We start from the raw sequence: 27657 nt of genomic DNA, 5'->3' as shown, positions 1-27657 counted from the left end.
AGAAAGGGGAAAAAAAAAGGAAGCAGGTGTTTAATAATAGATCAAAAACGAGATTAAGCAGTAAGTCAGCCCTCCCCTACATTCTCCCTTCCCAAAAAGCAACCAAAGAAATTGCAAATCGTCTTGAAAAGAGGGAGTGAAAACAGTGAAGATCAAACCTGATGTTAAGTATAGATGAGGTGTTTATATTTTATTTAATGACTGTATACTGCCACCCTCCTAGAAAAGCTGCCCTCCCCTGAATTTCTGTACATGATTAATAAAACAGTAGAGATGAACTGGAACGGGGGAAATTCAGTGAGTATTGAGCTCCAAAGGTGAACGCAGTGGGCGTCGTTAGCAGGCGCAGGCAGGGTTGCTGCTTGGTCTGCGCGCTCCTGATGATATTGGTGGCAGCTGTAGTGGGAGGTAGCTCCCAAAACCCAGAAGAGTTAACGGGATGCTGTTTGTTGTCCACCCCTGATGACTCTTTGAATCAGTTTTGAGCACGTTTGGCAGAGCACCGTGGTCTCGGAGGGAAGGGAGCTCAGTGGCCTTTGTGTAAGATGCACAGGGGCTGGCAGAAGTGCCGCGGTGGAGGGAAGAGGTGAGCTCATGCGTTAGTCACCAGCCAAGCTCCCCGGGAAGAGCCTTTCGGCATGCCTCAGCCTGGGAGAGCGATCCGTCAGGGCTTGCGCTTGGTGAGACGTGACTTCCCTGGAAAGGAGGCTCAGCCCTGGCACGGGGCGTTGAGGCTGTCAACCCCAGGCCTGTTCTTGTTTGCTGTAAATCCTCGGGCTCCTTCAGGTCTTGGTTTTGGTGGGGCCATTGCTACAGGCCAGGTGGGAGGGCAGGAGCTGCCTCAGCAGCCTGTAGGGATGCCCACCTCCCGGCTCATCCCAAAGGTCTCCAGAGGCAGTGTGGACATCAGGTATGTCAGCTGTGTGAGCTCAAGCGAGCCAGGTTGGGAGGGTGCCCAAGGGAAAAGCTTGCACGGTGTCTCCACCGGAGACAGGACAGCAGAGGAGAGGACCTTTAATCTGACCCACCCGGTGGTCCAGTTTGCGTCCTTGATGAATAAAATGCCAAGCGGGACACAAGGCATAGCCAACCCCCTCCAGTTACTGTCTCTGTCCATCACGAGATAACCCAACCTGAGCCATGCCATGGGGCTGAAGACCCACGCATGGAGCTGCAGATTTTTTTTCTTGCTAAATCACCCACTTTTAAGCACCGAAAGTGTCACAGCCCCTCTTGCTCTGTAACTGCAGTAGGGGAGAGGCTGAGGAGTTACATCCATCGCAGCTGTGAGTGGTGAAGGCATGGCAAGAAGGGACAGCGAGCAGCACTCGTGTGTGGGGCTGTGAATGTTCGGCGAGGGCTGCCGGAGCATGAGGCGAGGCAAAACCTGCCTCCCTGCTGGCAAGCCCCGCTTCCACATGTGATTAGCATGTTAATTTAACTTGTCACCTCCTTGGTCACAGCTTTGTACTTCTGGAGTTGGAGAAGAATCCGTTTCATTCCCTGCTGGGCTGCTGCTCTTCTTGTTTATTCCCCAAAAGAAAGAAGATGAGATGTACCAGATCTTAATGTTAAAAAAAAAGTAATAATCCAGACTTTGGAAACAATCTCTTGGAGGTAGAATGAGCCTTGACAAGAAAATGTTTGTCTTCCACCTTTTACGGAGGCTGACTGGCAGTAAAGCGCAGGGAGAAGATGGGGCAAGGCTTCCTTTCTTTTAATTTCAAATATATTCCAAAAGCGGGATAGTTGGAAATTTTTTTTATTATTATTACTTTTTTTAAGTTGCTTTGCCAAGTTTGGGTGGAGAAAACCAGCTGAAAACCTTGCCTTGGTGGATACGGGATGGAGGCAGGAATGCATTTATTTTATTTATTTACTTACCTATTTTTACCGGTGAGGCCCTGAGGCAAAACAGCAAAGCCACGGCCGGGTTGCCTGCTGGAGGCAGGCGAGGAGAGCACTCTCCCCCTCAAAGCCTTTTTCCTGGCACCAACAAGATCAGCACTGAAGATACGTGATTGAGTCAGCAATGCAGATGCCATCAAATGTCTGCTTTATTCCAGTGTATGAATCAGAGCCGAGAAGTGTCAGAGCCTCATATCCTGCATCTCCTGATAAGAGTGCAGTTACCTCCGAGGAGACAAAACACGGCGAAATCCCATTATCCTGCTGTTGCGAGCACCTATAACTCACTGGCACCAGCACTGCTTATTTTACTGCAACACTTGCAAGAGCATGTGTAGATTATTGTATTTTTTAAATCCTGCATCCTGGAGCCAAAAGATTTTTTTTTTTAATATCTATTTGCAGAAAAAGTGATCTAGCATGTCTATACGCACACACACACACATATGAATATATAAATGTGACTGTTTTCTGGAGCACAATCCATTTGTGTTAACCCCTGTTAGACCAGTGAGAGCAGTATGTGCCACTAGTCTGGGAGCTGGTCGCTTACTCTACAGGTTTTTCCAATGCATCCTATTCTTGGGGAGGCAGGGGGATTAGCTTCATTTGACTTTCCAACCATGCGTTTACCTCCAAAATCAGCTTAATTTCCAGACTTATAATTTTTCCCTTATGGTTTGCTGTGAAAATTGTGTGCAGAAGTGAAACCCTTTATCCCCAGAAGTTCTCTGCTTCTCCCTTGCGAGACTTTTTCCATCCCCAACTACTGGTTTTGAAGGCAGAGACCGCAGCCAGCTCAGTGACAGCGTTTCCTTCTATTGTTCGGTGGGGGCAGTTTCTGGCTCCCTGTGCAAGAGTTATGCGCAACCGCTGGCTTTTGCATCACTTGGCCTCCTTTCTTCTGATCCCAGGGGACCAGCTGTGTCCTGTTCCTGCTGCTGTCCTGTTTCTGGACCCAGTCTGGAAAGCCTCGGTGGGAGGGAGGGAGACTTGCAATGGTGCAGTTTGTGTTCCCTTAAAACAGATAAAAAGTGAAATTTTGCAAAGACGGGGCCGATATTGTTCCCAGGGGACAGCGTGGAGTTGTTTAAAAGACAGTTATGCTGCTGTGGTAGTAGTGGAGGCAGAGAAGGACAGTTTTCACCCCAATTCCTCTTTTGAGGGACCTGTTTGTTCCTTGGGGCGTTTCTGCACTGGAGACTACAGACGTTGAGGGGATAAAAAAAAAGTTGGTGGCTCCCCATCTAGTAGACTTGGGGGAGAACTAGTTCAAATCCACCACCCGAAGCTACATCATAAATCTTGCTGCAGAAATACAGAGCCTAGACGTAAATAATTAGGAGCTTGCACAATAAAGCACTGGAATATTTCACGCATGACACAACATCTTTCAATCCAGCTGATGCTGTGCAGAGATCTGTGTGAAAGTTCCGTGCAGCCAAGTTGGAGAAGTTTTTGCTCCCCTTTGTGCCTTTGGAAGGAGAAGGAAATGGGAAAGAAAAATCAGGTTGCATCTTAAAAGTGTTTGCTAAAGGCTCAAGCATGGGAGTTTTAAGGTGCCTCCCCCCTTCCCCCCCCCCCCATTATAGAGAGTTTGTATGTGCTGAAAGAAAGCGATGCAAATTAAGAGTTATCCTTGCCCTGCTTCCCACATCTTCAGATCAGTCCTCTTCAGCCAAGCTGCCTCCTATCAGACTTCTAATGCAAAAAAGAAAAAATCTTCTGGCCTGTGACCGAACATGAGAAGCGTTCGTCCCCAGGGGTCTGTGTCCCTGCAGCCTGAGGACTCGATGATAAGAGCTTTGGGCCATGAGATGACAAATGTAACTTCACAGTTGCTTGTTCACGCTCCAGCAAAGGTATGTTTTGGGTGTAGGTATTTCCCAGCAACAAAGCTGAGATCTTACCAGCTCTTACATGACTATTTTTCACCTTTTTTTGATGCAGGTAAAAGTAATTGGAGGGCTGGTGGTATTTTGAAGAACCGTATCCACCTAGGAAATTATGACCTTGCATTTATTCAATCAAATAATATCAAGATTAAGAGTGAAAATAGCTGAGCTTGTCACTCACAAGGAATTGTGTTGCAGCCTGGGCTCAAATCCATCACCTGAAATCCGGAGACTCTGGCAGGGTATTCTTCATTCGTAAGCAAGAGGCATCACAGCAAGATCATTTAACTGTAATCAATTTACCAGGCCACTCAATTAAATGGGGGCTGGAGAGAGGGTGAAGGGAGTGATTCTGCCTGTTGTAATGAATTTTTGGCCACCTGAGGACTTTTTTTTCTTGTTGCTCTGGTGTGTTTCACGTTGCTTTGAAGGCCCGTCAGGAGGAGATGCGCTGCCGTTCGTGGCCCTGGTGTTTGGTGTGATAGTTGCATGCTTCGTGCATGGGAGGACCTGCCCTGTGCCTTGAGCCGCACCGATTGCGGGAGACGGGGGTGGGGATGCTGTGCAGTATCTGTGTACAAGCAACCATCGCATGTGCAAATACAAGTTCTCACCCTGTGACTGTTATGAGGAAATATGCATAGTTATAATCATAATTTTGGAGTGCAAAGTAAGTGGTTAACCTGACCATAGGCTGTGTTTGCTGTTGAATTTACATAAATCTCTCAACTCCTTGTGTCTTGGCACTAGCTTGAAGTAGGAGTGCTGGTTTCTGTGCTCTCTCCTGGCCATCCAGGTCAGCCTTGTGACTATGAAAAGTGCATGGCAAGCTCATGACTGCAGGGCTTCCCGCATCTTGATGCCAAAGCCAGCCAGCCTTCAGGTAGTACATCTCCCATCACCGTTCCAAGCTTTGTTAAAAGGAAAACATAATCACAATGGTGGTGAAAAGAGAGAGCTTAAAGAATTAAAGGGATTACTGAGCTGGAGCTTTTCCTCTACGTGATTTGTCACTGACCTGAGCCTCACTTAACCATATTTTGAAGAGATCTTGGAGAATCTTGGGTGGACATCTGCAAAAAATGACATAAGTAAAACTTTGTGCAGCCTGGAGTAAAGGGATAGGCTTTTTCAGGTCCGTCTCAGCTCTGTTCTTCCCATGTTTCTGTGGTCCAACCCAGGAGTCATTGGCGAAACGGTTTGGGAACTTGGTGTCGCCTGGTTCTGCTTGAGTGGTCCTCTCTGCCATCAGCTGCTCTGAGACCTGGGCAGTGTCATTCTAGTGCTGGCTGTTGCAGCCCTTCATCAGTCTTGAAGAAAGACGCTGGGCTAGAGGTTTCTTTATGAATGTGGTGGTTTAGACATTTGCCTGTTCCTGAGTACATCCAAATACTGATTTTTCCAGGTGGCTACACCTGACTCTTCAGGTCGCTTCACTGTGAGTAGCTCACTGCTTGGGATCTCTGTTCCGATGCGTGGTGACAACTCCCTTGTTTTGCCCTCACTATCAACATCCATGTTGTTTTCTTACAAAATGGGACTCGGGTCTAGGCCAGGTTTCTTATCAACCCATATGTATGTCTGTTTTCAGCATGCCAATAACTTCTGAACCTGTCGGGCTGTTTCAGCCAAGCCTGACAAAGAGATACAGGCCTCCAGAGGTAATTAAAGTTGCATAAGTTCATGACAAACAGGCAGTCAGACACGAGGGACAGCCCAGATACTTACTGAGCCTCGGGGAGAGGTGCAGCTCCAGCTTGCGTGAGTGGATACCAGACAGTCCCCAGGAGGGAGAGATCTTCCAATTGTTTTGGTCATGAGATCTATCAACTGGAGTCAGAGCGTGGCCCCTTTATTGCCCTGGTAGAGCCCAGGCCCATGGATGACAGTCTCTATTTGCAGTAAAACTTGTTTTCAGTTTAAATGTGGTGGTGGTTCAGGCAAAACTAGTCCTGGTAAAAAGTAGCTGGTGCCAGAGAAACCTATGGCTTGGTGCGCAGTGTAGCTGCTTGCCTCTTTCTGTGGAAACACAGCAAAAGTCTTCAGCAAGTCCAAGGACTCCAGATCATGAACATTTTCTCTTAGCTGGGTTTCTTACATGTCCCATTGTTCTCATTCAACGAAAGCAAGAGAAAAGGAGAGTTCACTTGCATTAAATAACAAAATACCTCCAAGGAGATGAAGAAAAAGGAACTGTGAGAAGAGGAATGGGTGGAGATTAAAACCGTGTTCTTTCTCTTGCTGTCCCTTGCACACGCACACACATTACACTTATACATATACCCAGACCCCTTCTCCTTCTGTGACATGGGAAAACTAAATTGAAAAGGAGACAATACAAATCAGGATGAAAGGGAAGAAAAGAGGATGAGTCAGCTCTATTCCTCCTTATCTGAACCAAAAGGAAGTCTGTCTGGTGCTCATGACAGATTTTTTGCAAAAAAGATAATGCATCAGATTGATGACAGCTTATAAGATACACTGCGAGCAGTATGAAAATTGCTGGTAGGTACTTGAATGCCACTGACTGCACAGAATGAATTGTAGGTTGAGTCGCAACAATTTCCCTAAAGCTGTGTATATTAACATACAAATACCAAGGAAGTCCAATCTTTGAATTTTTATCTGCTTCAGCTTAAGAGTCAAATAGGCGCATTACAGAAGTGTCATCCATTTGAATCAATTGTCACTGCTGCATTTGTGAAAGGATGCATCTGGGTTTATTGATAATGTTATTGAGGTGCTTAGAAACACAAGTGTGTTGGGTTTATTCTTCCTTTAGTAACTTATTCTTGTTTCTAGCATTTTGTTAAAATATTTTTTTAGTTCTAGTCTCCTCTGGAGATCTCTGCTGAGTGGAGCATTCGTAACAGAGATGCTCTGTATGTCCATGCCGTCTTCTCTCCAAGAGTTTGTTATAAACCTGCATTTGTTTCATAGCTTTCTTGTAAATTTTAAGGTAATTCTATTTGCTGGAGGGAAAACTGAGGTGGAGAAGAGAATGTAGGAATCATGATTTAATGACTTCGTAATGAGGAGGCTTAGCTGCTTTTTTTTTTTCTTTGCTTAAACCACATCAGCTGAAAAGCAAGTTAGTGGCCAAAACTTCCTGTTGATCTCCATCACCATCACTTTGCCCATTTTACTTCCTCTGCTGCTCTGCTGATCCCTGTCTGTGCAGAGAAAATACAAGATCAGTCCTACACCCACTCGAGAAGCAAGTTTGTGTATAAAGTTTTGGGGGCAAATATTTTCGGTTGTAGATGTCTCCTGCTGTCCAAGAAACGCAAGGGGAATTCCGCCTAGTGACGGGGTTGTGTGACTGGGAGCCCTGAATTTCTGCCTTGTGCTCAGCTGGTTTTAAAAATTGCTTTTCAGGAGCTGTGGCCAACAACTTCACCATTTTGCCTTTGTTCCCATCTTTACGAACAGTTCCTGCACCTAAGGAGGTGGTTGTGAGGATTAGTCATTGGTTTTAAAGCCCTTTGAAGATGGCAAGTGGTATATAACAGCTCGATGTTTATTAATGGCATGGCTTAATATGACGAGAATTTTTGACAGCTGAGTTCACATATGCCAGGAAGGAGCCTCAGCAAGTCAAAATAGGCATTGCTTCATTGGTCTTATCCCCGCTGTGCCAGCTGATGACACCTGATTATCTGGCCCATCATACCTGATCTGTGGGCTGCAGCAGGGAGCCCTCCCCTCATTACTCCTCTAGCAAATTTTCCTTCCACTGGCCTTCTGCCATAGCATACGCCAAGTTTAAATCTGGTTCTGTGTTTTTGGCTTCGTTCCTTCAAAATGTTTTCAATTTTGTTGGCTTTAACTGATCCCAGTGGCATTTTTTTATGATGCACTTTATTCAGCTGCTTCTACTGCTTCAAGTGCAATAACACTCCTAAAGTTCAACCTATTTTTTAATTACCCCTCCAGAAAAAAAAAAAAAAGAGCAGTGGGTAGTATTGTTCTGTCACTGGTGGGAGAAAGGGAGGATTTTTCTTAATCTTTAAATTTGAGTGAATTTAAAACTTGACATACACAGTGGTTTTAGTGGAACATTGCTGTAATTGGAAGGGCAAATTATTGCTTGTTCTTGCTCTCTTGGGAGCCAGTACTAGTATTGATTAAACACAAGTATTGCCATCTGTGGATGATCTCAAAGCACTTCAGAACTGGTAAATGAAGACTTGGAGAATATCATTAGTTCCTCTACTGATAAAGAAGCTGAAGGAACTTTCTAAGGCTCAGACTGAGGTAACGATTACTGGGGACAATTCCTGATCCATAGCAGCGCATGCATTGCACTAGGTCAAATCCCTCCCCACACCACCTGAAGTGGTTTCAGTGTTTATTCCCCAGTTTGCCCCTCTCATTGACCTCTGCTTTTCTGCACTTGCACCGCACCACAGAAAGCTTCATTGCCTGGTTCTGGAGCTGATGAGGCTTCAAACTGATGTGGTGCCTGTCAGCCTGTGCATTTCTGCAGAGTTCGTACGCATAGGCGTGAATTTATAGGGAGGGAGAGAAGGGATGGGAGAAGGACAGTGTGTGTGTTTGGGGTTGTGTGAGTGCACAGTCTGCTCTTCTAGTAGGTCCGAGCAGCTTGCATCTCTGTCTGCTGAGAACCTGAGTCTTACGGACTTGGTTGTTGTCAAAGTCGATCTGCTATTAAGGAGATCTGTAATAACCAAATCAAAGAAGACATCGCTGAATGCATGGGTTTGCATTTAGGAAAAAAAATGAAGAGAAATCACTTTGTTTGCCAGACTTAGGTTTTGATTAGCTCCTTGAACTCTTTTGCTCTGCAATCTTGCCATCACCAGTGCCAGCGTAAAGCACTGCAAATGCAACTGCCCACTGAAGTTCGCAGGAGTGCAGTGAGTACAGTCTACATCAGCTCAGTCTGCCCCAAAACTACACCTTTGAACATACTTTCACAAACATTTTAGGGAGGGCTACAATTAGCAGAAGCAGTTCTGCTGCCCTCTGCCCACCTCTGCTCGCTGATGTTGCTCTTCCTGCTAACAAAAGCGTTGCTAACAACACAGGCATGGCTGCAGGGGTGACTGAACTGTAGGAATAATTTGGGTTAAAAGAAGATGTTTAATGAAGTAGTTTTTGCCACATTCATTTCACTTGAGCATCAGCTCTTCCTTTGCATGAGAACAGAAATTAATTTTGTTTCAAGTTCTGAAAACCTGAAGACATGCTGAATAGATAGAAATTGGTTCTGTTTATAGGCTGCAGAATTCCTTTGTACAATAAACCAGTTTGTTTTAATTTAAACTATGTATTCAGCACATTTAGCATAATTTTATTTAACTACAAGCTTTACATGCTTTTTTCCTGCATTCTAATTGATTTTTAAATTTGTGACATAAATCCTAAATACAATTAAAAAGTCAGACTACTCATTAAGAAACTTCATTTACCATTTTTAACATAAAATGTGTTGACTTGCATAGTTTATTAATTTTTACAAACGCCCAACTGTAAAAATAGGACAGCTTTCCAGTTTAGCCAAAGGCTTGATTTACAGAGAAATATGTCTTTGTTGTTCTCCACCAGCAAAAGTCAGCCTTTCATTAAGAAATAAAAGACAAAATATGCAGAGCGAGACAGTTTAAATCAATCAGAACTGAAGTATTTTGCTCTCTTTTTTGCATCAGTAAATCCTATAGTAACAGGAGAAAAGGTGGGATGGTTGAAAAAGGGGTGGTGGGAAGTTAGCTATGGTCTTGCACAAGAACTGGTCTCAAGAGCAGTATTAATCAATGTATTGACTAATGATATAGTAGAAATTAATGGGATTTGGAGATGTCATCAAACGGGGAAAAACAGGACATCCCATCAGAAGAATGAATGACTTTAGGACTGTGTGCCTGTAAGCAAATGCAAGCTCTCATCATGCAAGCTCTGATAGAAAGCTGGGGTTTCCATATTGCAATTGGAATATATTAATCAATCATAGGATAATTCTGATGTCCTGGTGATAAAGATACATACCGGGATCACATTTGTCTACCAAGTTATTTCCACTAGTGACAAGGAAAAAGTGGGAACACCACTGCAACAGGTTTTAGTGAGGCATTGTTTAAAATGTAGTATGCGTTCCTTGTCCATGTTGGAGAAAGATTGATTTCAGCTGTAAAAGGTGCAGGAAAGGGTGTCTGCTAGAAATGATCCGGAGAATAGAGAAGCTGGTTCACAAGACAATTAAAGGAGTCTGGATGGTAAGCCAGTGACAAAAAAAGGCTGAGAAAAATTAATATTCCTTCTCTATAAATACACTGGCGTAAATACCAGAGAGGGAGAAGAGTTATTTAAGTTAAATGACAATTCTGGCACAAGAACAAATGGCTCTGAATAAGTTTAAACTGGAAATGAGCAGAACAGCTTCAAACCAAGGGGAGGTTCTTGAATAGCCTTCTAATGGGAATTGTGTAACAGGGGCTAAAAACCTGATTGCTGTGAAGACGGAGCCAGATAAATATATTAATGGGATTACGCAATGTGGTTGACTTCGGTATTAAGGGATCAGACTCCGGATTTCTGGGCCCGTGCTTTTGCAAATACACTTAAGAATCCTGCAGGTATGAGAAAAAATATAGAAGGCTTTCATTTTAAGAAATATTTTCATAATGATTCAGCTTGGAGTTGGCTTCTTTGTTTCTAATGCACTAATAACTAAATTGAGTGAGCTGCAGAAAGAAGGAAGTATCCTTTCTGCACTGGGAAAAAGCAGCAGCTGGCAACTGTTTCCCTATTTTAGTGGTTGATTTTGGCAGCAAGCCTGTACTCCTTACATATATATTTTTATAAATTTAAAGCATTTTGGTACATTATAGTAAAGTTAGGCCTTGAAATAGATGGTGCTCAAAATGATAATTATTTATTTAACTTTGTAATGATGCTTTTTAAAAAACCTGCAGCACTTAATGCACACTAGTGTTTATTATCGATCTCACCATTCTCTTTTATCGATCCCCATTTTCCCCCTTTACTAATAGTCCCCAGATTTCTTGTTCTTTGCTAAAATCCCAATAAAAAAGACCGGCTACCTTTTTGTCAAAAGCAACCAGTTACTTTATCAAAGATGGGTGCCAAGCTATTTTAGCACAATGAAACTTGAATCTCATGATGCCCTTTACGCTGTATTTCCGTGCCTTTTATGCTTTCATTCAGCCTGTGTTCTCAAGCCTTGTCTGCAGTTGATAGCTGTGGCTCCCCTGCGTGTGGCTGTCTCTAGCCCTCCTTCTTTAAGCGGACAGATCCTGCGTAGAGGTGTCAGGGCTCCCTGGTTTGGGAGAGGTGCTGGCTGAAGTAAACTGGTCTTGATGAGATGCTGTGTGGTTACAGTAGAACGTTAGATCACGCGCATTGGCACTTTCAAACACGGGCTGTGGGGTGAGTAGGTTCATTCCAGTACTCCTAAGCTTTTATTACGAAGATTTCTGAATTTTAGTCGAGGGATTGTGCAGACCTGTTCAAAGTCCTTGCTAGCAGGCTTGACATTTCGGCTGCAGCAGACTTTCTTACAGCCCACCCTGTCATTGCCCCTACATTCTATGCTTTCCTCGTTACTCAATGACCAGGCAGCACCCGTATTCAGTCTGGGGGCTTGGCCATGACTATCTCCAATCTCCAGCATGTTCTCATTGCTTCCCTATGCGTGCTTTTTATTTGCCTCCTTTATTCAGGATGCAAATGCAGAGGGTTTTTCTTCTTTGGTTTCAAGATCTTCTTATTGGAGCCTTTCAGCCATTCAACCCTATCAGCTTCACAAACTGGTCCCCTTAATTACCTCAGCTTTTCTTTTTGAAATTGAAAACCTTGCAGACCTCTTTTTATTTTTTTTTAAAGCGATTTCCGATTTGTGGAAAAGAGGCTCAAATTGAGTGATCACAAGCAGCTTTTATTACAACATCCCCACTATTTGCCAAAAGTCTACAGCAGAATCAGCTCTGGTTTGCTCAGTGCCTATTTTGTAAAGAAGGCTGTTGGCTATTACATCCCAGCCCTGCTGTTAGTATTTGTTCTTCCTTCTGTATCTGGAATTGAAGACTCCCTTATCAGTCAGTTCCTAGGAGTATTTCTTTCTCTCTCTGGTCTTTTTTAAAAACTCTCTGCACACATCCAAATCCAACCATGGGGTCTCCAGCAGACCTCTAAGACAATCCCAGCAGACAGCCTTTTACAGTCTCTTCTCAAAGTGACTTTAATCCAGAACGATTGTTTTATGCATGCTTTCGCTTCGGATTTCTAGCAAATACAGATGATTCACTCAGTTCACAGAAAGAACCACCCAGCAGCGTCCCAACAGATTATTTAAACAGAGTTTTGGAAGGGGATTTGGGGTCACCGTGGGTAGTGTGCATGCTCAGGTCTGACTTTGGTTTGGGGCATTGAGGGTGGGGTTTTTTCTTAACCACCTGTGTACGTGCTTACTAGCCTTCTTTACTGTATCATGACTATAATTTCTAACAGATTGTTTTCTGAAAATCATGTAGGAAGAATTATCCCCCATTTACATGGTGGTAACTGAGCCCGGAGACAAATGAAGCAGCTGGCTTAAGCACATAGGTCTCTGGGAGTGAAGTCTGTGTTCCCCGAGTCTTCTGTCTTTTCAAGCACTCCTGGCAATCTGGCAGGTTGTCAAGGCCCCTCAAATTATGTGGACTCAAGGGTGAGCTGAAGTGCTGGAAACTCGCAGCCTTGAGTCTGGTAGTCTGGTGCAACAAAGCACGTGCTTAAAGTGATGCTTTCGTACTTTACTGAACTGCTTGTTTTGCAGTCACTTTTAATTTACGTTTAGACAGTGCTGAATGCTTAATTATAAAAAGTACTTTTGGTAGACAAGAGTATAATGCCCAAGCTGTGCTGCAATTACAATATGTAGGTGTTTTGGGATTATGTTATATCCAAATGAAACAATTGTTTCTTTTTAACTTCTGTTTGAATAGAGTTCAAATTATGGAATATTTAGTAGAACAGAATAAGCTGTTGCCTGCCAGCTTTTTCATACCAGTGGTTACCAGATGCTTCTGTATTTATAACCTCACCATCTGTTCCAGGGTGGAGTTTGGGGGTAGTCTAGGTATTTGAATGTGCCTTCTTTCTTGGGTATCTCTGGAAAACTTCAAAGGATCTGTTTTGAGATGAAGAGGAAGAATGGTTAGCTGTAATACTCAAGGAATTCAAGGGAATTTTACAGAAGTGCAGCTGATTCCTTAATTTAGCAGGGCTTGGAAGGGGAAGGAGCCTTAAGCAAAGAGGCAGCACTGCTATTTTGTGCCATTACTCGGTCGTCACCAAGATCCACTCAGTTTTGCTTGGCTGTTGCCAGACTGGGTTGTTGTTTCCTGCTCTGGATCCTGAAATTTCCAGGAGTATTGCAATGTGGAAGTCTTTTAACAGAGTTTTTTTATTATTTCTGTAGATAAATTTTATTTAGATATATTTTAGATATTTTTTATGCTGGATGACTCATTTTTTTATATTTAGGAGCTAAAAAGAGAAATGAAAATAGCACATACATACAGACACATTCGCTCTCTCTACTGTACATTCTGCAAGGGCTCAGGTGAGGACGGGAGAGCAATGACACTCTGTAGGATTGAGAAAGCAGCTTTGTTGGTTATTTAGCTCCTTTGCCATGAAGTCACCCAGGTAGTGGCTTGTATGCAGCACCTCAGGGTTCTCAGAGTACCAGCGTTGTGAAGGCTGCCAGTGGTTAACAGCTTGCTGTTAATGTAACTGGTTAGGCTTGATATACGTGCACAAAATGACTCTGCGTGACTCAAAGCATTTCATTTTTTAGGTAACTATAAAAATGCAAAGGAGGTGAGGGCTAGGTTCACAGAATTGCTGTAGAATTGCTGTGAGTGGTTATAGATGCAAGGGGAAGGAAACCCACTCTTCCTTCACCTGCTCACACTGTTCTAGCTCCACCACAGCCGGGAGTGACTTGTCATACTGGAATTGGTTTGCTGGTAGTTTTGGGGATAGGGAAAACAACATTTTGGTCAATAAACTACTTGTGAAAGATACTCACCCAGTGCTAATAGCCTTTGATCACTAATGATCTGGGACATACTGAGGGAGGAGGAAAAGCTACATGTCTCTCTACCCATCCTCTGAGCCATCTGGTTTCTCATGGTTTATTCGTAAACACTGTCCTGATCTTTCTTAACTTGACTTCATTGTTGCTGAAATACAAAAATTACCCTTTTAGGCATTGTGGTTCTTGTGAAGAAAATAACATAGTGTGCTTATATATGGTTTTATAAACAAAGCATAATACAGTCAATTTATTTATCTAGAATGTTTATTCTTAATCAGATCTGTGTGTGTGTACAGCGCAACTTGACATACCCTGAGTGTGATCCATGATATTCCGCCTTAAACAAAACCTTCTACCCCTTTTCTTGCCTCATGACTTTTCTTTCAAATAGCTAGGTAAAATAAGAAACACTAACTGTGCCTTCATTAGCAGGGGAACTGGCATTTCTTTTTTCCTCACCTTGTTTGACTACCAGGCAGTGTCCTCCAGCATCTTGCCAAAAGCTTTCACTGCTTTTATAAACTTACTTTCTTCTGCCATGAGGATGCGGTTCCCCTGTGCAGGACGCTGATAGTTCATTGTATTTGTTCAGTGGATTCCCAGCTGGGTCCGAACTAGAATCAGCATGTGGGAGGGAAAAGTCTTCATGTCTGTGTGTCCATTCTTATGTTAACTTTTCCTTTCCCAACGCAGATACCGTTACTGAGTGTTTGATTTCATGCTCTAGCCCTTGCTATGCTTTATGGCCAGCAGTAGGGTGTATTGTTACAATACTTCTTGGGCCCATGGGGTCTTCGAAGTGCTTTATTTAAACATACTGAGATGCCTTCACCTACGACTGAAATGCAGCTATTTATGCTGCAAAGCCTGGCAGCTGCTCTAACAGCAGGAGCAGGACCAGGCCACTGCTTTTATGACATAAAGTAAAGAGAGGGAAAAAAAACCCCACCCCATATCCATTAAAAACTGCAGGGAGATTGTAAATGGTCAGAATGTAATTACCTAAACTGGAATCTGGCCAGCATTCCAGATTAACATTTCTTCTCTTCTGAAGCATGCAGTGGGATACCTGATGGCCAAAAGCAGTCAAGAGTCTCAGCAGGATTAAGAATTGAACTTTGCTGTGCAGTCATTCCATAGTAGCTGAGAGATGTATATTATCTATTTAGCACCTACAGCACCCTGGGGCTAAAAAGTGACTGAATCCTATGAAATCTGATAAAAATGTCTGAGGTTAAGAGTGTTGCCTAAAAACATTCTGTGAAACTTGTAAAATCCAGATGGCCTGGCCTTGATACTGTCTCCCGTGGAAGGGAGGAGAAAGAGGTTAAAAAGATTTCCAAAAAGGACTGCAGCAGGGAAAAGATGCAAATTCAGGGTCCTCCCGTTAGACTGTTATTCTCTTGAGGAGTGATGGATGGTTTTCTGAGGTTTATTTCAGGCCATGGAAGCGTGCCATGGAAGTGTGCATTAGCTGGCTCTGAAACTCCTTAATACCTGCTTGAAATGACTCAATATAATTTGCAGCAGATTGGAGACCTGAGTATATTGAATGTGAGAAATGCTTACTCACATCAATGCTTAAATTGCAGCAGAAATGGGATGAGGAAGAGGGAATTTGGTGTGGGTAAGGAAGAGGTGAAGTGGGGACCGTTTCAAGTAGAGAAAAGGACACAAAGGTATGATGGCATTCACTGTATTCAGTTGCAGCTGCCAACTGTAAAGCTACTTAAATGGTAATAGAAGGGAGGTTCCCAGCATGAAACCGTACGGAGGTGTCTAAGTAAGTTGTTCTGTGAGCAGTGGGACTCATGAAGCCAGTTTTTCTTAGATTTTGTCTTTTCCCTATAGCCTCTGAATGCCACCATTTCTTTTACCCCAGAAGGCTGTGCTGCCGTGCAGCGAGACCTGGGCAGGGTCGGGAGCTGGGCCGAGGAACCTAATGCAGTCCAGCCAAGGCAAGTGCAGGGTCCTGCACCGAGGGAGGAACAGCCCCCGCACCAGCACAGGCTGGGGCTGAGCTGCTGGGGGGCAGCTCTGCGGGGAAGGGCCTGGCAGTGCTGGGGGGCAGCAGGTTGCCCATGTGCCGGCAGCGTGTGCCCTCGTGGCCAAGGGGCCGGTGGGATCCTGGGGTGCATGAGGAGGAGCGTGGCCAGCAGGTCGAGGGAGGATGTCCTCCCCCTCTGCTCTGCCCTGGTGGGGCCGCATCTGCAGTGCTGTGCCCAGTGCTGGGCTCTCCAGTTCCAGAGAGACTGGGAGCTGCTGGGGAGGGGCCAGCGGAGGTGACCAAGCTGATGAGGGGCTGGAGCATCTCCCTGGTGAGGAAAGGCTGCGGGAGCTGGGGCTGTTCAGCCTGGGCAGGAGAAGGCTGAGAGGGGACCTGAGCGATGCACACAGGTACCTTAAGGGCCAGTGTCAGGGGGCCGGGGCCGGGCTCTTGTCAGCGGTGCCCAGCGACAGGACAAGGGGCAACGGGCACAAACTGCAGCACAGGGAGCTCCGTGGGGAGAGCAGGAAAAACTTCTTTCCCTTGAGGGTGCCGGAGCACGGGGACAGGCTGCCCAGAGAGGCTGTGCAGTCTCCTCTGGGGACGTCCAGAGCCCACCTGGATGCGATCCTGTGCAGCTGCTGTAGGAGAGCCTGCTTGAGCAGGGTGGGCTGGGTGGTCCCAGGGGTCCCTCCAACCCCAACCATTTGTGATTCTGTGATTCCATGATTCTGTCTCCTGAGGTGTGTGCCATCACAGCCCCTCACCCCATTTCCCTTTCTTACCACCCCCAAACCTCCCTCCTTCTTGTTCTTACTGTAACCGCCCAGACCCTTCTTTATCACTACCTGCCTGGTAGCCCAAGGCACCCCTCAAATCCCAAACCTCCTGTTGCTTTTTATGCTGCTAGCTGGAAGTGCACCACTTGGATATCTGGCTGGGAGCCACGCACATGCTGGCTGCTCGGTTGGTGAGCAGGTTGAACAGAAGGGGCAAGTTCTGAACTGCAACTGCTCTTCAGGTGTCCTTGCATTTCACTTGCATGCTTTCATATAGCAGGATCTAGTATTTTTAGACCTCCGCCCCTCTGTCAGATTCAACTAAAAGTCGCCAAGGAGTTTCAAAGTCTTTAACAGGACTGGCGCTGTGCAGTCAGCCGGCACTGTGCATTAAGGCTTGTTCGTTTGGGAAACCAGGCTGAGAACTGGTAGGAGTAAAAGGCTGCTTCTCACTAGGAAGAGAGTTGGGCAACTTTCTATGCAACCAGGTTTCTTGTTTAAACTGATACTCATCATAGGCTATAGACTCTGCCCATTAGGATCCACTTCTGTCGTGACAATTTTCTGTGTGTTCTTGGATACTGTATATGAGAAAACAAAAGCTCAGATAGCAGAAAAGGTGGAAAATGAGGCTATTTGAACACAGTAATTCTTCTGTTGGGATATACAGAAGGCAGTTGAGCAGTGGATTTTTGGCTTGGTGGAAGGGAAACTGAAAACTCCCCTGTAACACAGATCTCCTATACATTAGAGGAAGAAGGGTAGGTACCCAGAGTACGGGATTAAATCTGAACGTGTCTTTGTCAATGTAACATGTAATAGCTTTGACAGTGCTATCCGAAAGAAAGATTTGGCAGATGGGCTGCTGGTCCTGAAAGATTGTTTTCTTTTGGGAGCTGGGAGAAGAATTGTTCTCTTGAGTTGTGTCCTGAAGGGCACATTCTCTGTATTTCTTCCTCAGTGAGGTCCTGAAAGGAATTTATTGTCTCCCCATATCTTCATGCACAGCTCCAGGTGGAGCAGGGTGGAATAGCAAAACCTCAAACCATGGCAGAGTGGGACCAGATGTGTGTGCTAGGATAACATTGGGTGTGTTCAATGATTTGGGTGTTAATTTACTGTGCAATGCAGTCATCGGCTGTCATCTTTTTTCTTGAAAAATAGTTTCTTAGGGCCTTTGAACCTGCAGTACCTATTGCTGCTCTTCAGTACAGCACGTTCCCTGCTTGTGAGATTGGATTTTGTATTGCTTCTCAAAGGGTAGACCTGTGGCCCCCACCTTACCCCCCCATTGTTTTTTCATCTCAGTATAAAAAGTTAAGTTTCTCCTTGCATTCTTTACACATGTGTAAACGACTGTTAAAAAGTGAAGAACGCTGGAAAAGTGGTTTCTGACTGTTTTGAAGTGCTCATGTTTTATTAAAGCTGTGATTCCTGGAGCTTTGTGGCCAGAGGCACATTACAGTTGCCATCCTCTCCACTCCTACAGAGATAAAATTCTATTTCTTCTTGTGAAAATTCTCTAATCCTCCAAAAGTTGTCAGTTTGTGTACTTTGGGGTGGGATTTGATTCCTATAGATATGAAAGCCTTTCATCGAGCACCTAAAATATAAAATTATGGTTAAAGTGCGTAAAGCAATGATGCAGAGTACTGAACCTGTTTGTACTTGGTTTTGATGTGAGAAGATGCTGACACCATTCCCCACCACCCCCACCCCCACCCCTTATTTCCTCATTGCTTTTTCCCCCCTTTTGCTTCAATCACCATCTCCTGCATGGTATGTTTGGTACTTGTCACCCTAAATTTTACATAGCTGCTATGACTTAACATTTAACTGCTAATGGCATTTAACACCACTCTTAGTATTTAAAGAGTACTTTGTCCAGAATGAGTAATAATTTGTGCTGCTAATGCAAACCCTCCAGGTTGGATCTTGATGTAATTTTGTAACAAATTCGAACCTGTAGTGGTATTTTAGTACCTGTAAGCAGACTCTGTAGTCACTTTCTTTAAGTCTTTAGATTGACAGAAAAGAGTAGAAATAACTAGATTAATAGGATATGAAAAACTTAGAATAATTAAAACTCTCATTGTATATACAAAGAGGAGCTTCACAGTGTGATTTTGCAAATAAGGTGAGGAGCTTCACAGTATGACTTTGCAAATTAGGCCCGGTCCTGGGGCCCTTTGTGCTGATAAGGTGGACCTGGGATGCTCTGTGTGCCAATAAGAAGACACTCGTATGCGAACATCTGTGCCTTGAGATAGGAAAACTGGATCTGTCCTGTTTTATGGCTTGGAAGAAACTCAAGACACAACTGAGTCTGTGCGAAGAGTGAAGGTGAAAAGTTCAGAGTGAGGGAGACTACTAAGCCTTCATCCTCAACGACCCCCATGACCACCACCAGGAGACAGTGCACAAGCACAAATGGGAGGAAACTTATGTTAATGACTTCTCGTTAGACTAACTATCCTAACCCAACCCAGTAATTAACCCTAACCCAATGATTCTTGGGCATCTATTGAATATGTATGAATGTATAGTTTAAATCACACATGCACAAATAAGTCGGGGCAGCAGGTGCTTTTGGAATTATCCACCCTGATGCCTGCTGGTGAATTAACTATACCTGCTTTATAACCTATCCCGAGTTAAAAAGTTTTAATTCCACACATCAAGATCAGCTTCCCACAATATAGTTGTTTTCAGAACCTGTTTTGCCAGGAATCACCTGGACATGTCTCTGGGTGACCAGTGGCAACCTTCAGTCACCGCAGTGGTTTGACCCATATGGCTGAGGCATGACTGAGCTCTGTGGCTGCAACCCCGGCCTCACTAGGGTCTTGGGAGACAACTGGGGAAAGACAGGGCTGCAGCGGGTAAAGGGCTGGAACGCGGCTGCCTGTATGAAACACTGTCGGGCGCTAGGGCGGCGATGGCTCCTCAGCAAGATGAGAGGGGTAGCAGCGCACGTGCTTGCTTTTTAGGCGGGAAAATGCACTTCGCATGCGCGGTGGCAAGTGGGTGGGCTCGGGGGGCAGCTGCTCCGCCTTCTCCATCATTTAAAGGGACAGAGCTCCCTTTCGGTTTGCTGCCCTACTCGCCTCCTCAGAGCCGGGGGAGGGCGAGTCTTAACTGCATGAGCTCTGGCCAGTTTGGGCCCTTTCTCGCCGCGCTGGCGACAGAGCAGATCTGGAGTGCTTCGGTTATTCTCGGCAGGTTCCGGAGCCATGAGTCTCCTCCTCCGCGTTTCTGCTCCCCGCCCCTTTAGCCCTTCGGCTTTCTCCGCCGCCCGTTCGACTATCTCCGCCCACAGTTCGGATAAGGCCGTTAAGTTCCGCCACCACTTCGGCAACTTCCGCCGGTTCGGTCGGAAATGGCCGAAGACGTGAGAGATCCAGCGGTTTAGGGCAGAAGACCGGCCGGCTTCTCGGAACAAACCAACTGTGTCCGGACCGGGGGGGGGGGGGGGAGCAGGGGAGGGCGGACGGAGGGGGAAGACAAGGCAGCGGCTATGGCTCCCCCCCCAGCCACTGGCGGCGAGCGGCGCGGCGGGCGCCGGGACCGCGGCTCCGCCAGGAGGGTGAAGTGAGGGCGCCAAGAGGTAGGGTGGACCGTACCACGTACGGGGGTGGGGGAGCGACTCGCGGCGGTAACACCCACCGCCACCCCCGAGGGAGCTGGTGGGGCCGGGTGAGTGACGGGAGTGGTACGGTCCGAAGGAAGCCCCCTGAGGCGGCGGTGCGGGGAGGCCCGGCTGGGGCGTCCCTGAGGGGCAGGCCGGGGGGTAGGGTCCCTTACAGCGTGAGAGGCGTTGTGGGGGTCTCGCAGGGAGACGGACGCTGCGGGGAGAGGGTCCCTAGACTTCTGGGGACCCTCCCGGCGGGAGGGCTGCGACGGCACCTGGCGCCCAGCCGCTGCTGACAGGCTCCAGCCTTCCCGCCTGCCCCCTGCCCTCTCCCGCCTCTTTCAACTAACTCTGCGAGGGGCCGGGGCGCAGGCGGCCCAGAGTCCCCCTCGTCCCCTCTCCCCTGGCTGTCTGCGACATCTCCTCCCCTTCGGGGGGACGTCGCCTCCCGCCCCGGGGCCGGGGCCGCCCTGTTCCTCCCGCTCTGAGGCCGGTTTCGGTACGGGGGGCTTGAGGCCTAGCGCCTGGTCCGGCTTCGAGGGGCACCAGAAGCGCTGATCCCGCTGCGCTTGTCGCCGTCGCGCAGGGTTGTCCCACCTCTTGGAAACTTGATAAAGCCCTTGCCGCTGCCTCTGGCAGCGAGTTTCCCTGGAATGGTGTGTGCTCCCTGTTGCTCTTGCTGGGGTTTTGCCTTTGCGAGATGGTAAGGATAGAAACGACAAGGCTGCTGTCTCTCCGGACTGCTCAGTGTTTCTGGTATGCTCGTATTGCTGTCCTGGGAATTGTTTGCTGAAGTTGAGGTTCATGTTATGTTTTTTATCCCCAGCTGTTTTCCCCACGTGAGGTCTCTTCTTGCTCAAAAACATAGGGGTCTTCAATCAAAAATTTCACCAGTGCGGGGTTAATACGTTGCTGCTGAGTGCCTAACACCCCAGAGCAAAACAATTTGTAGCCTGGATATGCTGGAAATGGTTAAAATTGTCGTAAGGATTCACAATGATGCCGAGAAGCACTTAGATATGCTGTTCTGTTGCTCTGTGTGTTAAAATCCGAACACTGAGTGTCAATGACTAGTTTCTGATCTCTTACTGCTTATGCGTGTGCCTGATAAATTGTATGTGCTGATATTCCAATATGATAGCTCGGCTTTAAAATGTCTTAGGTTTCCATGCTGCAAGTCTAGCATTGGCATGAAGATTAAGTAACTTTGTTTCCTGAGAGGAGGGTTACATGCAAGTGATTATCTTACAGATATTTCTGTTTTCATGGAGAAATCAGATAGTAAGGTTCTTGGAACAGGGGGTGTGTTTTGTATGTTGTTGGGTTTTATCAAATCTTAAGCTAGTTTTTATGCAGATGTAGCATCAGAAATGAAGTGCAGTCTGATTATGTAGTGATGGGAAGGGAGAAGTGTTCTCCCCCTGACAAATCCCTTAACTTTCATGTACTATCTGAGAGTCCAGTTGTTATATGCAGCTTTATCTGTATTCACGCATGGCTTTGGGATGCCGCCTCTTTTCAGTTTTTCATTCCAGAAATGGGAGTTTGCATCTGTTCAGCTTGGTGTTAAGAGATTCAGGAGCAGCGGTGATTGACTGTCTTCATTTGAGCACAGTACAGCCAAATTCTTCTGGCAGCTCAGTTGTGGTACAGATAGTTCTTGAACTTCTTGATATCTTGTTGCAGAAGTAAAGTCCAAAACAGTTTTCTTGAATTCTTCAAGTGGAGACTGTTGACTCTCATGTTTGTTTGCATGTGAGGATAGATTTTGGCAGTTGTCAAGTCAGAGCAAAAGCAGGAAATACACAAAACAAGAAAAACATGATTGTTGAATTGCCTTCACTTAGGCTGTTTCTCAGTGATATATGGCAAAAATTGGAGGGCTGTTTGTGTGCTGTTCAGATGGGATGGGGAAGATCATCATTGTCATGTTCCCTTGAATATTTGTAATGTGGATCTCTCTGGGACTGTTCAGCTGATGAATTGAATGTTGATGCATTCCCAGGGCTTGCTGGCATATATGGAGCCAGAGCCCGTCCATGACTATTATGTCTTGAAATGCCATGATACACCATCTGAAGTTTTTAGTCTTCCCCCCCCGCCCCCATCTGGCTGTGTGTATTTGTTTCAATCTCTGCTGCCTGGTTTTTCTCCTTGTTGTTTGACTCCTATCACCTCTCCCAGTTGCCTTTGCAGTTTTCCCAGGGCATTCCTCCCCCTGCCCACAGTAATGATTTCACTGGGGTGGGAAATGCAGCTACCCACATGTTAGCTGTTTGAAGCCAAGATCACAGCAGTCGAATGTGAATTGGTTACTAGTCCAGAGGCAATTTTGCTGCTTTGGAAACCCCACAAAAACATTGAATGGGAAGGGACCTCCTGATCATTGGATGTCATCTCCTGATGGGCAGATAGGTTTTCCCAGTGCTCGCTGTCTCACTTCTCTAGCTGTGTCTGTGCTAAACACCCGTTTGTTGGGGCAGGAACAAACTGAACATTTTGAAGCAATTCCTGACCATGAGGTTTTAACCCAGGGTGGAATTTTTGCCGTTACTGTAACAAGTGAATCCTAACCCACACTGGGATTCCTATGTCTTAACCACCCAACAAGCAAAATATGTGGGGGTTTTGTTCGCTGCCGTGTGAAAAAGGCAAGTGATACTCATAGGCATATTAAGATAGCACCATCTCAGTATAGACAGGCGTATCTCTCCTTGTATGTGGCTAGGCAGTTGGGGAAGCATTCACATGGGATATGGGGGATGCAGCTGGAACTTCCAGTTGTCTCATCTAACCTGTGCTGACACAGGCTGGGCTAAAGCTAGCATGCATATGCTTGCAGTTCCGGAGTTGCAATTTAGACATATCCTCAAAAGCGAAGAGCCTGTAGTTTTCTTCTTGAAGAACAGTTGAAAGTACTGTTTACTGGGGATTGTCGTGGTTGAGTTTGGCTCCTGCAGCTTAGACGGCTGTTTGTCAGATGCAGATGATGTTGGTGGATGCTGCCTGGGAAGAGGTGCAAAGCCACTTTGAGGTTTTGGGGTTTGGTAGGAAGGATAAAGACAGAAACATGCACAGCTCCGTGGCTTGGAGCTTACTGATCCCTGGATTGTCTGGGTGTAGGAAGCCTTGAGCGCTGGCCAACCAGGTAAATTGATGTTATTACGCAGCACTTGCAGGGCCAGTTTTGAAGTGCAAATTGAAATCCCATTTTTGTGAAATCATTGCTGTTAGTTAATTGATGTCTGTTACCAGCAAGAACAGTTTAGCGGACTGGCTAATCCATCACAAATGGATTTGAAAGGACTTTTTGTAGCTTCTGCGTTGACTTGCTGGTCATTCCCTACAAGACTGTAGCAATTTTAAAGCAAATTCTAGTTTTTTACGTTTTTTTTTTTTATTTAGTGTTTACTGAGGAAGTTTACGATACTGAGTCTTTAATGTAAGATGCATGTAGGTGCGCTGTGCTCCCTCTGCTGGCATCTGCCCTGCTAACTCCTGGTGAGTGGACATCAGTTTCTCAGAGCTGTGTTGATGTAACCGGTAACAAACTACAAAGTGATCTGGCCCTTATTTATAAAATCAAGTGAAATACAGAAAATCCAGGCTTATAAATCAAACAAATTGGTCTTTTATGTTTGTTGGGCAGGAGGGAACCCTAAATCTCCAAACTAACAGGTTGTAGCCACTAATTGGATGTAAAGGAGTTGTTTTGTGGTTTTTTTGTTGGTGTTTGGGTGGGGGGGGTGTTTTGGTTTTTGTTTTTTTTCTTTAAGGTGTGTGTTTTAATGAGTGTCAGAAATTCTGCCCTTACGGTCAGTTTCTTAAATGGTTTGGATCTGGTTGCCTGGAGTTGAGGGGGTCTGCCTATTCCCACCCCCCACCCCCCACCCCCAATGAATTTTGGTGCATTTGCCAATGGCTGCCTGAGAGTCGTATCAGAACATGGGATTAACCCATGAGCATTGATAAACCCTCTCAAGTTTCTTCTAATACAAAATAAGATTTCCTACTGCACAAGTAACATTTTTATTTCCTTTTTTTTGTGTACAGTTTCTAGTTGATTAGCCTTTTTTTCTTTCTTGTTTCATAAAATGCTTTCTTTTATGATTCAAAATACTTGCAGGTATGTTCTTACCTGACTTTCTTCTTAGGGATAGCGGCAGTGCAGGTAGCCTGAGGTTTGTTTCTATTGCTGTTGTGTTTTGGTATGAGTATTGCTGTGCTGAAGTGTATATTCTGACGTCTGACTCTGTCGGATGAGCTTTCTTACTGTTTTGTGTTAGCCTTTCTGTGTAACATGAAAGGATTGTGGAGCTATGTAGTCATCTCAAATCTACACTGGTATGTTGGTCATCTGTGGATTCATTTGGAAGTGAATTATATTTATTTGAAAGCCAAAATGCCATGGAGCAGGAAATATTTGTTCTATGCGTTTGTTGCCTTCCTTAAGGCACGCTTCTTGACAGGCTGAGTACTTTTTAGGTCCAGTCAAATAGATGGTTAATTCAGGTTTGGTAACTTAATGTGGACATTGGGTCCTCTGCTTATATAAAGGCAGTACAATCAAAACCATCAACACCCTCCATTATGTTGTCCCATCAACGTGTCTCAATTTTCAACGTAAGATAAGCTTTTCTTTTCCCCATCCCATATGTACCCCACCTTCTGGGTCCAGATTTGAATGTGATGGAATTAAGCACGTCACTGAGTGTGGGAAAGACTTCTTTCTTTTCCTCCCTTGATTAAATGCCTCCGCATCATATGTAATGCAGGAGTGCATCAGGATGAAAATGGAATTTGTACATGTCTTTTAGTGTTTCTATTATTGGGTGTGAGGAAGTAATTACACTGCAGGTCTGCTCTGTGTAGGCACTTAGTGGGAAGTGATGTGTTCTGGATTGTGTTGGTGTTGAGTGGAGTATATGCTGTGGAGTACTGCTGACATGCAGATGATGCCTGGAAAAGGTTGGCATGAAAGCGTTGGAGCTTGTGACAAGAAGAGCTGCCAAATGAGTGGGGAGCCTCAGAGCTGAGAGCAGAACCTAAACATATAGAGCAATGGTGTGAGCTGCTTTCTAAGGGGTCTATAAAGTCTAGCAGAACAGTCCTGAATTTGCTATATGGGAGGGCTTTCTGTCTGCAGGGAAACTTGTAAGGATCTGCAAATAAAATCACTGGAAACCTTTGATATTGGTGGAGTAGTAACATCAAAGTTGTGATGTGTAACCAGCAGGTGGGCAGAAGACAGGACAGCATGATCCTGTTCTCTCTGGCCAGCAAAGTACCTCTAAATGAAGAGGACATGTGGTACGGGAGCCCACTGGCTCACAGAAATGCATTGTACATCTGATAGTATATGTCGGTGAATAGGTTAACATTGTTCTCAGATTATTAATAAAGATAGCAGCCCCATAGCAAATGGGAAGGGAAAAAAAAACACACAACCCATGCATTGTTTAGGTAAGATATTTCTTTCCTTAGGCATCTCTCCTGGGAAGACCTTGGTACTTGTAAATGAATCTGCCGCCTACCTTGTGTACCTTCATTTTAATGTGGGGATTGAGGAGGAGCCAGCTATCGGAAAACCAGCCAGAAATGGATGCATTGGAAAGTTGCCACTAATTACTGTGGCGTCTGACAATTAGCTGTTGTTAAGACTTTCCTTGCAAGTTCTCAACCCTGCATCAGGAAACAAAACCAAGGACCTGGAGAAAGGCAGGAGCTGTCCGTGTAATACTCTTGAGTGGTTATTATTTCGTTGATCTTACTAAAAGCAGAACATAGAGTTGATTCTAATGTGGCTCCTTTCTAGCGGAGCAGGTAGGATTTGATGGACCCCGAAGCTCTTGGTTTTTTGCTGTTGAGTGCTGTTGTAGTCTGCAAACTTCTTATGGCTCTTACCCATAAAAGAAGTTTGAGGCTACCTTTCTTCACGGGAAAGCTGTAAATCCGTATCATCTGCAAAGTGTTATTGTCAATACTAATCTTAGGATTCTTCACAAAAGTTAATGAAAATAATAATAAAATAATTCAAAGAAATCTTGCAGTTGGTTTCTCACATTTGTGCCCAGGGTCTTCTGACTTTGTTTTTATTTTGTGGCGGTGATGAATAGCACCAAGCCTTTTGTAAGTGTCTCAAGGGTGTAGTTAGTTAGGAGTAATGATTGGGCTGGAGCTGGCAGGTATCTCAAGGCTTTTGTAACAGCAGCTAATTTCCTCCCCAGCCCTCAAGAATCAGACCAGCTTTTTCCCCAGAAATGGCTTTTATGTTGTTTGGGACGATGATGATTTTGATTAGAAAGGCCAGGCAACAAAGGAGATGTCAGGGAAGATGTTTTTGCATCAGTTGAATGTCTGTCTTAGTGAGCTTGTGTTTTGGACGACCTTTCTGAGGCAGCAAGGCCCAGTGCATCTTCTGGAGTAGTTTATACAAGTATGTCCCAGGCTTTGCACCAACTTGCGTCTCTGTATAATTCCATTGACTTGGAAGGAGTGACAGGTAATCTCTAGGCGGATCTCAAGTCTGTTTTAATATGCATCTCTGATCTATAATACATGCGCAGACATGGTGATCCTTTTGGTTACCACTGAAAGCAGCTATATCTGGGAGAGAAAGTAGCAGCTGTTTGACAAATGTAATAGAGTGGTATTATAAAAAGAACTGAGGTGAATTTCCTCTTCTTAAGGCTGATTAAAGCAAAAGCAGTATTGCAAATGTTTCTTGTGAGTTCAATGCTGATTTGCAGGGATGTCTTGCTTGGACACTTTGCTGTCCCTGTGCCTATTCTTAGCCTGTTTACCAAATGCCGCTGTGTGTGTATCGAGGGAGCTCTGTGTTGACTCATACTGTGTTCAGATTATTGGTATGTTTATGTGGAGCCTTTTGGGGAGAAAGGGGATTATACCCAAGGCCTTCTGTCAGCTTCCCCTGCTTCTGTGCTTCATAAATCTTCGGGAAATAGAGGTTAATGTTTCCGTAATATCAGAGTGTATCGCAGAGCTTCTGTGATGTTGGGAAGTACAGCCCAGTACCTGTTGACACTGACCTTTGGATTGGAGATTTGTGATATGGTTGAACTCATTTCATAGCTTGCTGCTGGAAGGGATGGCCTTGGTCCCTTTCCCTCGCTCAGCTCTGCAGTCCCTGTCATTTATATGATGCCTCAGTGAAGAGATTAATTTTGATAATCTATTAGCAAACTGCTTGTAGGATTTTTTGGGGGAGGTAGGGGGTTCTCTTAGCAACTTCCCCCCTCATCCTACTGCTAGGTACCCCTTCTCCCCTTTTCTTACAGTTAGTTTACTGTCCTAATATTCCTGCATTAGGATACTCCTGTCTTGAGTCCAGCCTCGCTTTCCCAAGATGTGAGAGATGAGCATTGGCAGTG

At 45.2% G+C, this 27657-nt stretch overlaps 1 protein-coding gene across 11 annotated transcripts in view; it reads left to right on the top strand.

The window, feature by feature from the left end:
* Positions 1-19974: 19974 nt before the first annotated feature.
* Positions 19975-27657, top strand: part of EXTL3 (exostosin like glycosyltransferase 3) — a 131207-nt gene continuing 123524 nt past the window's right edge. For all 11 annotated transcript variants that reach the window (XM_056342849.1, XM_056342845.1, XM_056342844.1 and 8 more), the window contains exon 1: positions 19975-20242. The gene's annotated coding sequence lies outside the window, so the exon portion shown is untranslated. The remainder of the gene's footprint in view (positions 20243-27657) is intronic.

This window comes from Falco biarmicus, chromosome 6 (assembly GCF_023638135.1).
Source record: "Falco biarmicus isolate bFalBia1 chromosome 6, bFalBia1.pri, whole genome shotgun sequence".
NCBI lineage: Eukaryota > Metazoa > Chordata > Aves > Falconiformes > Falconidae > Falco > Falco biarmicus.
This window is presented reverse-complemented; position numbering and strand designations above follow the sequence as displayed.